This window comes from Elephas maximus, chromosome 11 (genome assembly GCF_024166365.1).
Source record: "Elephas maximus indicus isolate mEleMax1 chromosome 11, mEleMax1 primary haplotype, whole genome shotgun sequence".
Taxonomy (NCBI): domain Eukaryota; kingdom Metazoa; phylum Chordata; class Mammalia; order Proboscidea; family Elephantidae; genus Elephas; species Elephas maximus.
Genome location: NC_064829.1, coordinates 79,412,666 through 79,431,404, shown reverse-complemented (window position 1 = coordinate 79,431,404; position 18,739 = coordinate 79,412,666). Strand labels below are relative to the sequence as shown.

Below are 18,739 nucleotides of genomic sequence, written 5' to 3'. Positions count from 1 at the left end.
AACAGTTAGAAATAGAACTACCATACAACCCAGAAATCCCACTCCTCAGAATATACCCTAGAGATACAAGAGCCTTCACAGAAACGGATATATGCACACCCATGTTTATTGCAGCTCTGTTTACAATAGCAAAAAGCTGAAAGCAACCAAGGTGTCCGTCAATGGATGAATGGGTAAAAAAATTGTGGTATATTCACACAATGGAATACTACGCATCATTAAAGAACAGTGACGAATCTGTGAAACATTTCATAACATGGAGGAACCTGGAAGGCATTATACTGAGCGAAATGAGTCAGAGGCAAAAGGACAAATATTGTATAAGACCACTATTATAAGATCTTGAGAAATAGTAAAAACTGAGAAGAACACATACTTTTGTGGTTACGAAGGGGGGAGGGAGGGAGGGAGGGAGAGGGTTTTTTATTGATTAATCAGTAGATAAGAACTGCTTTAGGTGAAGGGAAAGACAACACTCAATACATGGAAGGTCAGCTCAATTGGACTGGACCAAAAGCAAAGAAGTTTCCGGGATAAAATGAATGCTTCAAAGGTCAGCGGAGCAGGGGCGGGGGTCTGGGGAACATGGTTTGCGGGGACTTCTAAGTCAATTGGCAAAATAATTCTATTATGAAAACATTCTGCATCCCACTTTGAAATGTGGCGTCTGGGGTCTTAAATGCTAACAAGCGGCCATCTAAGATGCATCAATTGGTCTCAACCCACCTGGAGCAAAGGAAAATGAAGAACACCAAGGTCACACGACAACTAGGAGCCCAAGAGACAGAAAGGGTCACATGAACCAGAGACCTACATCATCCTGAGACCAGAAGAACTAGTTGGTGCCCGGCCACAATCGATGACTGCCCTGACAGGGAGCACAACAGAGAACTCCTGAGGGAGCTGGAGATCAGTGGGATGCAGACCCCAAATTCTCATAAAAAGACCAAACTTAATGGTCTGACTGAGACTAGAGGAATCCTGGCAGCCATGCTCCCCAGACCTTCTGTCGGCACAGGACAGGAACCATCCCCGAAGACAACTCATCAGACATGAAAGGGACTGGTCAGCAGGTGGGAGAGAGATGCTGATGAAGAGTGAGCTAATTATATCAGGTGGTCACTTGAGATTGTGTTGGCAACTCTTGTCTGGAGGGGGGATGGGGAGGATAGAGAGAGAGGGAAGCTGGCAAAATGGTCACGAAAGGAGAGACTGAAAGGGCTGACTCAATAGGGGAAGAGCAGGTGGGAGTACGGAGTAAGATGTATGTAAACTTATATGTGGCACACTGATTGGATTTGTAAACGTTCACTTGAAGCTTAATAAAAGTTAATTAAAAAAAAAAAAAAAACAGGGAAGAAAGACCAAAATGGGTGTCAGAACACACTCTGAAACTTGTTCTTGAACATAGAGTAGCTAAAGAAAATGGAAGAAATAATGAAGTAAAAGCTAAAAAAAGGAGTCCAAAGGATGTCTCAAGGAGACAAAGTAAAGCATTATAATGAAATGTGCGAAGACCTGGAGTTGGAAAACCAAAAGGAAGAAGACACGTGGAATTTCTGAAGCTGAAAGAACTAAAGAAAAAATTCAAGCCTCAAGTTCCAATACTGATGGATTCTATAAGCAAAATATTGAACAACATGGGAAGCATCAAAAGAGGATGGAAAGAGTACAGTCATTGTACCAAAAAGAATTGGTCATTGTTCAACCATTTCAGCAGGTAGCTTATGATCAAGAACCGACAGTACTGAAGGAAAAAATCCAAGCTGCACTGACCAAAAAAACCCATTGCCATCAAGTTGATTCCGATTAGTAGTGACCCTATAGGACAGATTAGAACTGCACCATAGGGTTTCCAAGGAGCAGCTGTGGATTCAAACTGCCAGCCTTTGGGATAGCAGCCAAGGTCCTAACCACTGTGCCACCAGGGCTCCAAAAATATGGAACACTTCACTAATTTGCTTGTCATCCTTGCACAAGCGCCATGCTAATCTTCTCTGTATCATTCCATTTTATTATATGTGCTACTGAAGTGTGCACACTGAAGGAATGGCAAAAAACAAGACTCCAGGAAAAAACAGAATGCCAATTGAGATGTTTCGACAAACTGATGTAATGCTATAAATGCTCACTAATCTACACCAAGAAATATGGCAGACACCTACCTCGCCAACTGACTGGAAAAGATCCACATTTGTGCCCATTCCCAAGAAAGGTGATTTAATAGAATGAAGAAATTGTGAAACAATGTCATTAATATCATAAGCAAGTAAATTTTTGCTGAAGACCATTCAAAAATGGTTGCAATGATACATCGACAGGGAACTGCCAGAAATTCAAACCAGATTCAGCAGAGGATGTGGTATCAGGGATATCATAGCTGATGTAAGATGGATCCTGGCTGAAAGCAGGGAATGCCAGAAAGATGTTTACCTGTGTTTTATCGGCTATGTCAAGCTATTTGTTTGTGTGGATCATAACAAAGTATGGGAAATATTGTGAAGAATGGTAATTACAGAATACTTAATTTGCTCATGAGGAACCTGTACGTAGATGAAGAGGCAGTCTTTCGAACAGACCAAAATGATGCTGCTTAGTTTAAAATCAGGAAAAGTGTGCATCAGTGTTGTATCCTTTCACCATATTAATTCAATCTGTGTGCTGAGCAAGTAATCCGAGAATTAGGACTGTATGAAGAAGAATGTGGCATCAGCATTGGAGGAAGACTTATTAACAACCTGTGATATGCAGATGACACGACCTTGCTTTCTGAAAGCCAAGAGGACTTACCACACTTACTGATGAAGATCAAAGACCACAGCCTTCAGTCTGGATTACGCCTCAACATAAAGAAATAAAAAATTCCTTACAACTGGACCAATAAGCAACATCACGATAAACAAAGAAAAGATTGAAGTTGTCAAGGATTGCATTTTACTTGGATCCACAATCAATGCCCATGGAAGAAGCAATCAAGAAATCAAAAGACGTATTACATCAGGCAATTCTGTTGCAAAAGACCTCTATAAAGTGATGAAAAACAAAGATGTCACCTTGAGGACTAAGGTGGGCCTGATCTATTTTAATTGCCTCATATGCTTGTGAAAGCTGGACAATGAATGAGGAAGACTGAAGAAGAATTGACGCCTTTGAATTATGGTGTTAGCGAAGAACATTGACTATACCATGGACTACCAGAAGAAAGAACAAATCTGTCTTAGAAGAAGTACAGCCAGAATGCTCCTTAGAAGTGAGGATGGTGAGTCTTTGTCTCATGTACTTTAGACATATTTTTGGGAAGGTCTAGTTCCAGGAGAAGGACATTATGTTTGATAGAGAGTCAGTGAAAAAGAGGAAGACGTTCAATGAGATGAATCCACACAGTGGCTGCAACAACGGGCTCAAACACAGCAAGGATTGTGAGGATGGAGAAGGACTGGGCAGTGTTTCCTTTTGTTGTGGATAGGAGTCGGAACCCACTTGACAACAATAACAACCATATTCAGAATGTTTCTATCAATTGCAAATTCATTATAATTACCTTATAAAAATGTTTTAAAAACATCGTTCCCAGGGATTAATTGCTTTGAATTATCTAAAATCATTCAAAGAAATGATGTATTGGCAACTCCCTTAAGAAAAATCCAACTTGCCGGTAATCATTTATATAAATTATCACTTACTTACTTACTTTAGATTATCTGTTTAAATATAATATGTACAACTATGAAAATATTTAACAGTTATTCATTCAATGTTTTTCTAGACAGCTACTGTTCACTGATGCCAGCATACATTTATATAATATGTGTCACTTTTCTGGTAACGTATTTCCTATGATGCTTGAGAATAACATATTTCATGAAAATTATAAGGAAGCTGAGTATATACTATACCCAGACCAAACCCACTATTATCAAGTTGATTTTTACTTGTAGTGACTCCATAGCACAGGGTAGAACTGCCCCACAGGGTTTTCAAGGAGTAGCTGGTGGGTCTGAACTGCCGACCATTTGGTTAGCAGCTGTAGCTCTTAACCACTATGCCACCAGGGTTTTCGAGTATATAGTACAGAACCAAGCAAATTGCATAAATATTAATGATTGCAGAAAACTAAAGATTAAATTTTACATATATTTATTTACACACCTTTGTGTAGTTTTACACCAAAATGAAAAAGCCATTTCACCAGTATTTCTACCTGTATCATTGTATTTACTTGGTACTTATGAAGTCACTGGCTAGTTTAGCATATTCTATAATAAAATTTATTTTCAAATTTATAGGCAGAAATGGTTGATAATACATTACAGATATAACTGGATTAAGTAAGAAAAAATTCTAAAAAGTTTGCTTAGCTTGGTCTGATACATTGAGGCTTGTTATATGTTTAAGTATCTAATTGTAATATGGATAGCGCACCAAACCAAAACCAAACCCAGTGCTGTCGAGTCGATTCTGACTCATAGTGACCCTATAGCACGCATCAGAGCTTTAATAAAAAATCAAATACCTTGTGGGACTGGGCAGGTATATATTTGCAAAGTGAAGAAGTATTTATATAACGGAATGGTGAAAATAGCATTGGTGTAAAATAGAAAGACTGCATCCTTCCGAAAGACATTAAAATTCAACTAATAAATAAAAACTTTAAAATAACCAATTGAAGACCACTTGAGGGCCAAATTTAGCTGCTGGAAACCTGCCAGGATTTGAAAACTGTCCTAAATATTACCTCAACTGGAACTTAATATAATGGAATAATTTTTGTTTGTTTTACTTTTCATCTGTCACTCCAAGGTAAACACAGTATATTAGTCGTTTAATTAAGAGATGAAAAAATAATAGTCATACACTTGCAAAAATTGATTAATACTACATTTGAACCAAATTCGATGTAATTTTATGTACTGTTTTTTCAGGGTTCCAGGTAGATAATCGTGATATATCCAGTTAGGTATTGATTATTACTGCTAAATGAATCATTTCATTGGAAAATTCTGTTTCTTTAAAACAAATAAACAGTGTCTTACAAGTCAGGAGCAGTTTGTTCCTTCTCACATAAATATTATACATATATACACACAGGGTTATGAAAACCCAGCTTCTAATCTTTAATTGACAAGGCTACTTATTGGTTCATGTAGATATTATACTCTACTTAAACAGCTTAAACTCATCAATTATTTACTCTTGTACATGCAAAACAAGTAATCTTTTGCAATTCAATGTAGATAACTGGGCAAATTAATTATACATGTAACAGTGATCTGTAAAATTGATTTTACATCTCTGATTTCATTACTAACGCTGTTGGTCCTCTGGACCGTTTATCCCTTCCCTTACATGGTTATTTTTCCTTATGTCTTAATATGTATTAGTGGTTGTTTAATATTTTATATTATAACCGATAAATACTTTAAAACGACCAATCTAATAATCTCAATCATCAAAAGTATAAATTTGGGTCAAATAATGCCTTACCCACTTGCTTTGAAGAAATGATGAGGAGAATTGTAATAAAATGCAGTTGGAAAAAGCAAACATTCATTCATATATGCATTCACCCACAATTATGCGTGGACCTCCTAGTATTTACCAGACTGTTGCAGGATTTTGGAATCCAGCAATGAAAAAGACAATGCCCATAACATCATACAGCTGGTAGTTTAATGGAAGAGTATGAAAATAAAGACTGAAACACCTAATCTATAAACTTATTTCAAGTTTATTATGAATTGAGGCTAGTGTGTAAGTACGGAGTCCCTGAGTGGCACAATTGGTTAAGTGCTCGGCTACTAACAGGAAGGTTGGTGGTTTAAACCCACCCGGAGGAGCCTCAGGAAACAGGCCTGGAGATCTCTTCCGAAAGGCCACAGCCTTGAAAACCACATGCAGCGGTGCTACTCGGCACACATGAGGTTGTCATGAGTTGGAATCTATTGATGGCAATTAGTAATCGTGGTTGTGAATAAAATCAATCCGATTACAGTAGTAAAGATGTATTGTATGCTCAGGGAAGGTGATCTCTGAAGAGATGACGTTTGAGCTGGGACCTAGTTGTGCAAAGATAGAGCATTCCATGGAGAAGAATCAGCCCAGGTAATGGTTTTTGTTACGGGGATGATATTCATGTCTTAAAAGGGAAGCAACCCTAAGATCCCTCCTATGGCTATGTGGCTCCTCCAATACAGTACCAAAAACAGACTCACAGGTAAAAATGTGAAGGCTTCGTTTACCATAACATAGATTTCTACATTGTCCCTGGTTGGAACAGTTTGCACTCAGTACTAATCTAATCATTGGTGGTTCAAACCCACCCAACAGGGCTGCAAAAGAAAGGCCTGGTGATATGCTTCCATGAAGATTACAGCCAAGAAAACCCCATGGAGCGCAGTTCTACTCTGAAACATATGCAACACATGGGGTGGCCATGAGTCAGAATCAACTCAATGGCATAGGGTTTGAGCTTTTTTGTTAGTTTTATATTTCTAAATTTGATTTTGCTATTAGAGTTTTGGAGCCCTGGTGGCTCAGTGGTTAAGAGTTTGGCTGCTGACCAGAAGGTCAGCAGTTCAAATCCACCAACAGCTCCTTGGAAGTTCTACTCTGTCCTGTAGGGTGGCTAAGAGTTGGAATCTAGTCCAAGGCAATGGGTTTGATTTTTCTTTGGGTTATTAGAGTTCTACATCCTCAGTAGTGGAAATTTTTTCAGAAATCATCTTTTATCTCCATTTTATAAAGGAGTGCAGGTCAAATTTTCTATTCCCCACCATTACAATTGTTCTACGGTTATGAACAAAAGAACTGCATCTGTGGGGTAAAGAATTTAACTTTACTCAAATAATTTAGAAAGAGATAAATGTCTTGCAAAAATTGTGGGTGCAAGAAATGGATCATGGAACCAACTGAGATCAAATAGAATAGAAAGATTGTGGGGGGTGGAGCCTTCCAAGGAGCCCTGGTGGCATGACAATTAACCACTTGGCTACTAATCTAAAGGTTGGCCATTCTAACCCACCCAGCTGTTCTGAGGGAGGAAGACCTGGCAGTCTGCCTCTGTAAATATCAGAGCCAAGAAAACCCTCTGGGGCAGTTCTACTCTGTCACATGGGGTTGCTATGAGTTAGAATCCACTAGAGGGCACCTGGCAACAACAACAAAGGGCTGAATATTATTTGCTTTTAGCTCCTTAGGCTTTTCCAGGAGGGCATCATCCTCCACACCGCCCCCCACTCCAGCTCTGCTTTTTCCCCAAGTCATGGAAAGAATTTAATGGATGTTAGTTTAATAAGTTCAGAGATTTGAACAAGATCTTATCACAAAACTAAGTGTTAATTATTTTTTCTCAAGCACTTTTCGGTGTTATCTTTTCCCTATTTATTTGAGAAACAAATGAATCTTTTAACTCCATTTACAAACCTGGCAATCATTTCTTAGGTCTTATAATTTCCTGTCACAAAAAGACACATATAACAAAGACACACAAACAGCGTTCTGTTCTCAAATCTCTTTATCTAACATCAAAGGCTTAGTGAGAACTTTATCTGACTGCCTGATTATCTTAGGTGCCGGTTTTACTAAATGGGTTGATATCATTCCAGATCTCAATAGCATTTTCTTGCCTGCCTACTCCCTGGCCCCAAACCAAAAAACCAAACCAGTTGCCGTCAAGTCGATTTTGAATGAACTTGCCTATTCTAGATATTTCATGTAAGTGGAATCACGTGATCTACTCTGTCGTATATGGTTGCTACGAGTCGGAATCAATCTGGCTGCAACGGGTATCTTTTGTTGACCTGCTCAGGAATGCAGAGGTAAGAAATACAATAGCTTTTCTCAGATAAAAATAACTGAATCCCAAAAGAGGCATCTAGAAGAAATTAATGTGCTCTTAAAAAAAAAAAAAAAAAATCAATTATTTGTGCCAAAAAGTGTAAAAAAAAAAAAAAAAGTGTACAAGGCCAAAAAAGTAAGTATCAGGATAAGGGTTCCAAAGAAAAATGGAAGAAGAGGTTTCAGGAGCCCTGGGTGGAGCTCGTGTTACGGACCCCTGGTGGTGCAGTGATTAAGAGCTTGGCTGTTAACTAAAAGGTTGGCAGTTTGAATCTACCAGCAGCTCCTTGGAAACACTATGGGGCAGTTCTACTCTGTTCTACAGCGTTGCTATGAGTTGGAACTGACTCGATAGCAGCAGGAAGCCAGTGTCACAGAACTACAACACTTACTTTACTAAGTTATTAAGAAAAAAAAGTCACCATGTTTCAAAGCACAAATGTGATTATTTTAAGCAGATTTCTTTAATAAGAATTAATATATTTCTTGGAGAGTGAGTAGGTGGGTCCACTCTATGCATCAGAGAACTTTATGGTCTTGCAAAAAGAAAGTGCAAGGAGTTTGTTTTATTTTTTCTATGTGTTGTATTATAATTATTTTAATTTATAATCAAATAAATACATTTTTTATTTCCCAGCCTGAGACTCAGGATTATTATGAAATATTTAGTTTCTACAGAATCCTTAACAGAAATTTTATTTTCAGTAATGATAACTGCTTTTCTGTGATAGACACCATAAAGAAAATGTAGTCAGGGAGCAGGGCTAATACAAAGCTAACTTAAAGCCAATGAAAGGCAATAAATAGCAATCATTCATATACCTATTCACGGGTTTTTCCTTCAGTTGTAGTCCTTGTACCCTTATTTCCTTTCAGCCAGGGAATTCTTCATCCTAGTCTATGCAGCAGTCTCTACGTAAGCGCTGTGGAAGATTGAATAGAATTAGAAAGGAAAAACAATACATCTTTATTAAAGTGGTTTTGGAGTTTGAGGATCACGTAAGCAAGCATAAAGGAAGCTAAAAAATTTTCACTACAGACCTGGGAAAATAAATAACTGAAAACATAATACTAAAAAAGAAACCTTTTTTAAAGAAAAATGGCTTGCTCTATTTTAAAGAAAAGGTTCTATAAAGTCCAACTGAGACTTCATTAAATTTGAAAAATATTCTGAAGGATTTATATCACTTGGATAAAGATTATAAAAAAGAAGTTTTTTTTTTCTTTTATCATACAGACCAAAATAACAGTATCTTTGAGAGAAAAATTATGGACAAACTAGTAAATTAGACATATTGGTCTGTGTAAAATGTCTCAAAGTTCTACTCTATAATGCAATGATTATTTCTTTAAATACTTTATAAGGAGTTATATAAATCAAAATATAATAATTTTCTTCTGTCTCATCACTGGCTATTATTCATTAAATCCTGACACAATACTAAACTTGTAGTTCTATCAAATGTGAGTTAATTTTTGGAAGGATTGATATTATAATAGAGTATTTAGGATTTAGAATGATCAGAGAGAGAAAGAGAGAGAGATTGGGGGGGTGGGGAAGAGAGAGAGAAGGAATGAAATTTTCCAAATATGCAATATGTCAGACTCAAAACCCAAACCCATTGTGGTCAAGTTGATTCTGACTCATAGTGACCCTATTGGACAGAGTAGAACTGCCCCATAGAGTTTCCAAGGAGCACCTGGTGAATTTGAACTGCCAACTGTTTGGTTAGCAACTGTAGCACTTAATCACTATGCCACCAGGGTTTCAATATGTCAGACTAGGTACCTTAAATAACCATGGTTTTAGAAACAACAAAATAAGTGAAAAACATGATTTTATTTAAATTCATTGGTGAGGTAACACAAAAAGGACTCTACAGAGGTCAAATACAGTTGCAGGCAGAACCTAGGTAGAAGGTAAATGAACATTAAAACTTACTGTTGATCTAAAGGTATCTGCTAAATCCTACAGAATTTGTGCTTCGCGCTTGAACATTGCCCAGGTTGACAGGTAAAAGACAAACTGTAGGGCCAAGGTGAGGTGGAGAGTCTAAGAACCCCTGCATAAAGCTGGATTACAAATGGCTATACTATTAAAATGTGTAAATATGTAATAAAACTGCCATCCTGAGGAGAATAAGAACACTTTCCTAACTTGACCTTATCACAAGATGGAGCAGGAAAATAAATCTTTCCTGAAATAATAACAAACCAGCCACATGGTTTCTGACTCAAATTTATATTAGATTTATGTACAAAGTAGAAATTTACTGTAACATAGTTTTGGGCCTTTAAAGCCTTTGTATGACTGGCAAAAAGAAATAAATAAATAAAAACAACTCTGGAAGAACTCAACTTCAACCTTAACTCAATTAATTCCAACAAATGAATTAACAAAGAAAAATAAGTAGCTCACAGTTAATAATCACAAAACACACAAGTATACATAGAAAAACAATGAGCACCAACAGAAACAATAAGAACAGAAGCAGAGGAGCAAAGATTTCATTTATTGCAATTATCAGATAATATCAATATTTAGTGTATTAAGCATAGAAAAGTGAAGCTTGAAAATATGCAGAAGGAATAAAAGAATCTCTAAAGAACAAAGGAACAATTTTGGTTTATGTAATAATGAGTACTTCAGTAACAAATATTTATGATAATTGAATTTTTTTTCAAAAAGGGTGGATTAATGCATGACTAGATGGAGATGAAGAGAAAATACATGATTTGGAAGAGTGAGCCAAAGGATTTATGAGAAACTCAACCCAGAAATTCACACAGCTGAAAATTTTGAAAAGAGTTTAAGACACATGGAAAAGAGAATGCTATCTAATTATGTTATGTTCCTAAGCAGAAGAAGAAAATCATGTTTACAAAAAAAAAAAGAAGAAGAAAGGGAAAAACGCAAATGCATCTCAAATTACTTGGTAGGCAGCGGCACATGTTTTTACAAAGGTATGTGTTGGTGTGTTATTCAAGGGTTATACATATCTTTACAACTTGTAATGGCAACACAGCGATATTTTCCAAAACCGAAGATACTTAGACGAAAAGGTATAACCTTAAATAATCATAATGAATTGACAAATTATGGCTAAAATAACTGTTCATAGAGTAGAATGTAAATTGTGTGTAATGAATGATATAAAAATAAGTACTATGATTTTTTTATTTTATGATTTTACAAAAATAGAATGGTGATAATTTGCTAATTTGTGGAGGAATTCATAACTATAGTGTATATATGAAATAAGCAGTTCGATCTATTCATATATAGTTCAGTTTACTAATATTTACCTATCTACCTACCTATCAACCTATTTTCTAAATAGATAGATACGTGAAGAATTTTATCAAATGTAAATGATGGTAAATTTTGGATAGTAGATTTCTATGAACTTTTCAAAATTTTTTCTGCTCTCCAATGCTTAAATTTTATAAATAAAGGAAGCTTACATTATGTTTTAATGATTATATTATGATTTAAGGATCATATATTAACAGTCTATTTTAATTATATATGATAATCTATTATATATTTAAAAATCTATTAAAGCATGATAAAATGCATAATATTCAGGAATCCTTGCATTTAACACCAAAATAATGTTTAATTCTTTAACTTTTCTCAGTAAATTGATACATTTTATATAATGAATGGAAAATTAGAAAGTTATTGTTACTTGCTATTTTATAGAAGGAGTCCTGGTGGCATAGTGGTTAAGAGTTCAGCTGCTAACCAAAAGGTTGGCAAGTCAAATCCACTAGCTACTCCTTGGAAACCTTATGGGGCAGTTCTACTCTGTCCTGTACAGTCACTATGAGTCAGAACCGACTCAATGGTGCCTATGAATAACTTTATGCAATGTGCTAATTTCCAGTAAAATTTGGGCAAACATTGTTCCCATGTCATTCCACCTCACTCTTCTGTTGCATTTTTATCAGTGTTTCTTAGGCACTGAGCTATCTTTGTTGAAAACTAATTGCCACTTAGATGTAAGGTGGTGATCATCTCAGGGCATATCAGAATATCAAAAATCTTTCAAGGGTTTAAAGAATTTAGGCTTTCTGTGGTAAATAGGGCAATGTTATTTATGCAGTGTGGGAAGCTATGGAGGAAACAGTATGAGTGCTAGAGCTTGACATCCTAATTTAATATTTATTTCTTAATTGAGCCTTAAGTTCCAAACACACTTTAGTATTGTTCTTTTTGCCTAGTTAGTATAACATACTAATAGAAATACATTTACTATAGCTCAAAAAGGAAAAAACAAAAGGATTCATTTCACTAAATCTAGCTAGCTATTGGAAATATTCATAATGTGTTCTAGAGGACTTAAATACCCTTATCTCCATGAAAAAGGAAAAAAAAAAAGATAATTCAAACAAAATGTTTGGCATTGTAGCTGAAGCATTTTATTTTCCCTAAAATATCTGCGCAATTACTTAAATTTCCTACTTTATCATTTTGTCAGTGGACAGCTGGTCCCAGGCTAAAAAAGTGGCATTAATTGGGTGCACATAATAGTTCTTTTAACCATCCAATGAGATTTAATTTACATTTTTGTTGTCTGAAAGTAGTAAGTTATTTCTAATAAACCATTAAACAATCAATTAAATTTATGTTGTAGAAAATGAAACAGGTGACTAGAAAATATGAAGATCATAACTTTCAAATTAAGCCAAATTGTTAGAACACTCCTTTGTGTTTAAAAGTTCTGAAAATTTTCAAGTTTATGGATTAATGTGTATCTGTAATTATCATCAGGTAGAACCAATGTGTTGATGAAATGAGTGCTAAAAAGGGTAATTATATGATTTCAGATACCACAAGAATGAGCAAAACTGTAAGGCATGGGTCATATTTATGTTATAGACCTTTTTTCAAGAAAACAAGCATAGTGACAACAGTTGAGGTTCTCAGTGAAATAAATGATCTCAAATCAGAAAAGAAATTGTAAGTAATTTTTTTTTAATAATGCCAATTTTGAATACGCCCTGAATAAGAAGATCTATAAACCACTTAAAGGTTGAGAGGACATTAAAAGGCAATAAAATAGAAGACAAAATAATAAATATGGCAAAATCTCAAAATAGAAGTTGATTTGGATGCATTAAATTTTTCTAATAGCATACAAAATCTGTTAAAACAGAAGAAGAAAGAAATTAAATAATAACTTTATAATTTATAGTACTAATGCAAATAGAGACGGTAAAGTATCAACTATATCTAAATAGTAAAGTTCATAAAAAAAAAATTAACTCATGAGCCACAACTTGCAAACACATGACTGTATGAAAGAATATAACACATCAGAAAAGAACCCAAAATGCCCTATAACTAAGCATATGTGGGACATGACTGGGGATACATTTAAAGAGGAGAAGTTGAGGCCTATGTTGAAAGCCCTTGAATACTGTGTTAAGGCAATCGTATAATGTAGGTAAATTGGAATAAGAATGTGATCCTAGGTGAAACCAAGGACTTAATGACATTTATGATTTTGTTTGGGATGTAACTATTGTGGAGAATACCTTAAAAGCTGGTAACGTTAATGATCAAAAAGTGTGAACAAAATTCAGGAAAAAATTGTTATAAAAAATAGAATGTAATTTTTCTTAATGGTGGTGACTTCATTTTTTTGTTTACTACTCCGTATAACACCTAAAAGAGTGCCCAGCATGAAAATAGCAATTGGTAATACTTGTTAAGGAAGAGAATATTTTGATAAGTTATTAAAATATGGAAGGAGGCCAAAGGATGACTTCTTCACCTATGCACTCATTCATTTAAAAAAGTCTATGTTGTTGTTAGGTGCTGTTGAGTCAGTTTGGACTCAGAGTGACCCTGTATGTATGACAACGAAACACTGCCCTACCCGCTCAATCCTCACAGTCTTCACTATGCTGGAATCCATTGTTGCAGACGTTGTGTCAATCTATCTCTTTGTGGGTTTTCTTTTCTTTTGCCGACCTTCTACTTTACTAAGCAAAACCTGTATTAAGTGGGTATCTTACAGCAGGTATATTAATAGGTGCCTGGACAAGACATGCAGATGAGAAACGATTTCTCACCTGTAGGCCCACACAGCAATAAAGTCCAGAAGAGATAAATCTGGTATAGCACAGAGTCACTAGATCTTACCACATTGATAAATGGGAGTACAGGGGCAAGACCCTTAAAATGTGATAGTAGTGGCAATTAGTGATGGGCATCAGTGTTTTGATCGGTATCTTCAAGGAAAGCCGAAACGTGAAAGAAGGGGTTTGAGTACAAAGAAACTTGAAGCGCTATGGCTGTTTCAGGCAATTACGAAAGCCGAAACGTGAAAGAAGGGGTTTGAGTACAAAGAAACTTGAAGCGCTATGGCTGTTTCAGGCAATTACAAATCTATTGGCATGACTAAAGCTGAAGTTGTGAGGAAAAAAAAAAAGGCTGGATATTGGAAAAATGGCTGATTCTATGGCCTGGGCATTAACAGGCCTTTTTTTCTTAACCTGTCTTAGGTTGGAAGCTCCCTGAAATCTGTTTAATATCATACCTGTTGCCTGCGAGTCAATGATGACTCATAGCGACTCTGTAGGACAGAGTAGAACTGCCTCATAGGGTTTCCAAGAGCTGCTGGTGGATTTGAACTGTCGACCTTTTGGTTAGCAGCCTGAGCTTTTAACCACTGCACCACCAGGGTTCCGTTTAGCATCATAGCAACAGGCCAACTTCCACTAACAGACGGACGGTGGCTGTGCCTGAGGTGCGTTGGCTGGGAACTGAACACAGGTCCCTTACGTGGAAGGTGAGAGTTCTACTACTGAACCATCAATGCCTCATCTTTGACTTCATAGCCACATATTTTTATTATTAACCTCTTAGTTCATACTTTACCAATAAACACTAACAAACCAAGGCACTTACTTTGTGACCGAGATTCTAAATGTGCCATTGTCATCATGTTTTATTTAAAGTAACGTAACTTCATCTTGATTGCATGTGAGTACATATGAGAAACACTTCTGGGAAGTTTTGATTACTTTGTTGTGCTTTTTTTTCTTTTAAATCATCTTACTGCATTTTCTTAAAGAAATGAATAAATGAATAAACCTCTGTGAGTTTCCCCGGAGCTATGTTCAGGAAGAGCATACAGGGGCATCAGAGTGTGTCTGATAGCCTCAGATGCAAGGTGCCCTGCCTGTGAGCCCCAGGCTGGGGTCCCAGCAAAGGCCATGCCTAAAGCTCACAGAGGGTTTCTTTTTATTTTTTTCCTACAGAGAAAGGCAAAAATAAGCTTGCTAACAGATAAAAGGAGGATCCTAGCATGAGCAGGCCAGCTCTGCTTGCTTACGTGCAAATGAGAAATTGCCCAGCTTGGAACTATGACCTGCCCTGGGTTATACTTACAGTAGAGCAACAAATGGATTCAGCTCTTTAAACCTACGGTTTAATTATTGGACATTGGGTGCTGCTGCTAACAACACCACCTGTCCTCCAAGTGTTGCTTCTGTTTCTTAAAGGGACCTCTTGCCCCTTAGAGACCTCTTGCTCCTTAAACGGACAGAGGACGCAGTTGAACATAAATTTATCTTTAGGTCATTTGGGCTTGTTTATTTGTTTTAAGAAAATGCATTTCAATATGCAGTTAATTACATACCATTTTAATTTAAATATATATTAAGATACACATCAAAGTAGTTCTTAATATTTAACTTGGCTAAGAATCAGTTCGTTAAAGCTATAGAACACTGGCATTGCTCCAGTCTTTTGAAGCAACCCTCAGGTGTGGGAACTCATGAATATTCACTTTTTAACTTGTTTCAGAAAGGCTCCTGGTGGGCAAAGATCTTTTCAATTCACTTGTTTTAGGCCCTTCTAAGTGAAAAACCTATATGATCTATTAAGATATAAATTAAATGGCAAAATGATAATTGAGCAAGGCATGAACGTGCAGTGATGAACTGTAGGACAGGCAGATACATTTTATTTTGCTCAAGATATCTTTGGTGTGTCTTAGTTCTGCCACACGTTCACTGTGAAAATTTGAACAAATCGACACTAAACTTGTTTCTTCAGTAAAATTTTAAATAAAATGGTTTCTGACTTTTTATTAATCTTGTGCCAAGAAGTATATAATTAAGGCAAGTTTTCCTAGCCAATCATAGCCAAAAGAGACACGCATGATTCTTTCTTTCATCAATAATGAATTATAATTTCACTGTAATTTTGGGAAGTGTTCTATTTCTTTACAACTTTACTAAGGAGGAAGGAAATGAGGTGCTTAAAATTGTGCACCAGGAACCTACATCAATATGTGTCTGCTTGACCTCACTCCAGTGGTGAACACACTCCTTGATTTCCTACAAAACAAATCTATTTTCACATCCAAAGTTGGGATAATAAAAGCACAGCATATTGTAGAGAATACACAAGCTAATTCTTTGCTGCTCAGAATACATGTGCAAATAACGAAGATTCAGTAAATATTTGCCTCCAACTTAATAATTAGTATTTACAAATTGATTGGAAAATAGCATGCTATATGGCGTGGAGAGGCCCATGAGTTCCAATTGGATATGACGGAAATGTAGAGAAGAAGTTGTCCTGTAAATCAAAAGGAATTTCAGGGTGAGGGTTTTTATTAAGCAAAAAACAAAATGAAATTCAGGAATATTTACCTGTTCTCTGTTTGGTGAGATTGTTCATGTATCTTATTGCTATGTATGTTATAAGCCCTATTTTACAATTTTATCATTTTTGCATTGCATAGTCATTTGTCTTTTTTCACAAATTTCAAATGGAAATTTTAACCATTTTATTTAAACTATTTACTGAAGAAACAAGTTCAGTGTTGATTCGTCCAGATTTTCACAGTGAACCTGCAGCAGAACTAAGACACCCCAAAAATATCTCTAGCAAAATGAAACATATGCGCCTTCCCTGCACTTAAACACTGCACGTTTGTGCCTTGCTCAGTTATCATTTTGCCAGTCTTTTACATCTACTGTCTTACTTACCAAGGTGGTGCAGTGGTTAAGAGCTACAACTGCTAACCTAAAGGTCAGCAGTTTGAATCCACCAGCTGCTCCTTGGAAACCCTATGCAGCGGTCAGTTCTACTCTGTTCTATAGGGTCGCTCTGAGTCGGAATGGACTTGATGCAATGGGTCTGTTTTTTGTTCTTGTAGATTAGGCGTTGCACTGAGTATCTATCATGGATTGAATTGTGTCCCCCCAAAAATGTGTGTATTAATTTCTTTAGGCCATGATTCCCAGTAGTGTATGGTTGTCCTCCATTTTGTGATTGTAATTTTATGTTGAGAGGATTAGGGTGGGATTGTAACACTACCCTCACTCAGGTCACCTCCCTGATCCAAGGTAAAGGGATGTGGCCTGCACCACCTTTTATCTCTCAAGAGGTAAAAGGAAAGGGAAGCAAGCAGACAGGGGGACCTCATACCACCAAGAAAACACCACCAGCAGTGGAGTGCAGTGAATCCTTTGGACCTGAGTTTCCTGCACCTGAGAAGCTCCTCGGCCAGGGTGAGGCTGAGGACAAGGGCCTTCCTCTAGAGCCAACAGAGAGAGAAAGCCTTTTCTGGAGCCAGTGCCCTGAATTTGGACTTGTAGCCTACTAGACTGTGAGAAAATAATTTCTCTTTGTTAACGCCATCCACTTGCAATATTTCTGTTATGGCAGCACTAAATGACTAAGATAGTATCCTTAAGTGCTCAGCTGCTAACCCCAAGTTTGGTGGTTCAAACCTACCAGTTGCTCTGAGGGAGAACGATAGGGCAGTCTGCTTCCGAAACTCTGGGAGGCAGCTCTACTCTGTCCTATAGGGTTGCTATGAGTCAGAATCGACTTGACAACAATGGGTTCATTTGTTTGTTTTTTCTTTATTCCTTTCTCTTATGCCTGAGGAACATCATTTAACTTCTCTTGTAGGGCAGTTAAGCTGGTAATAAATTATCCCAACTTCATTTGTCTAAAAGTTCCTTAATTCTCCCCTCAAATTCAGATATTTTCATTGGATATAGGTTTCTAAGTGGAGAGGTTTTGCTTTTAGCACTTCAAAGATGGAGTTCCTTTTTCTTGTAGCCTCTGTTCGTTCTGAAGATAAAGAGTCACTGTTATCTTTTTACACCAGTACGTGAGGTCTATTTCTTCTGGCCCTGTTTAAATTTTTCTCTTTATCTTCTGGTTTTCAGAGTTTGACTATGTGTACTTAGATGTTGTTCATTTTGTATTTAGCCTGCTTTAGGTCCTATGACCTTGTCTGATCTGTAAATCAGTGTTTTTCTTCTAGTGTGAGAAGTTATAGGGCATTTTTCTTCATTCCTTCCCCGATACCACCCTATTCTTATTCTGCGATTCCAATTACAAATGTGTTAGAGAGTTGGATAATGTCCCATAGACCTCCAAGGATCTGCTTGTTTTTATTACATGATCCCTCTGTTCTTCAGATTGAATAATTTGCATTCATCTATCTTCAAGTTCACAATTTTTTTTCTGCCACCTCCGCATAGGTATTTTTTAAATTTATTTTTATATTAGTTATTTTGCTTTCTAGTTGTAGAATGTCTATTTGGTTCTTCTTTATATTTTACATTTATCTGGCTTATCTATCTGTTTATTCATTAAAATCATTTTATCTTATTGGACTTTTCTATGAATCTGTTTTAAATTCTTAGTCTTCTAAATTTAAAATCTGAGCCGTCATAGGATAATTTCTAGTGATTGCTGCTTTTTGTTTTTTTTTCACTATGAATTAGATCTTTCATTTCCTTATGCATCTAATGACATTATACTAAACCCTGGGCATTTTAGACTATGTTTTATAGATACTCCACATTTTATTTTACCCTCTAAGAGAGATGATTTTTGGTTTTGTGAGTAGTTCAA

The 18,739-nt window shown here is 36.4% G+C and overlaps 1 non-coding gene across 1 annotated transcript; it reads right to left on the bottom strand.

The window, feature by feature from the left end:
• Window positions 1-1,934: 1,934 nt before the first annotated feature.
• Window positions 1,935-2,040, bottom strand: LOC126086395 (U6 spliceosomal RNA). Its single transcript, XR_007519486.1, has one exon. It is a non-coding gene; the product is annotated as a U6 spliceosomal RNA (small nuclear RNA).
• Between the last annotated feature and the right edge of the window lie 16,699 nt (window positions 2,041-18,739).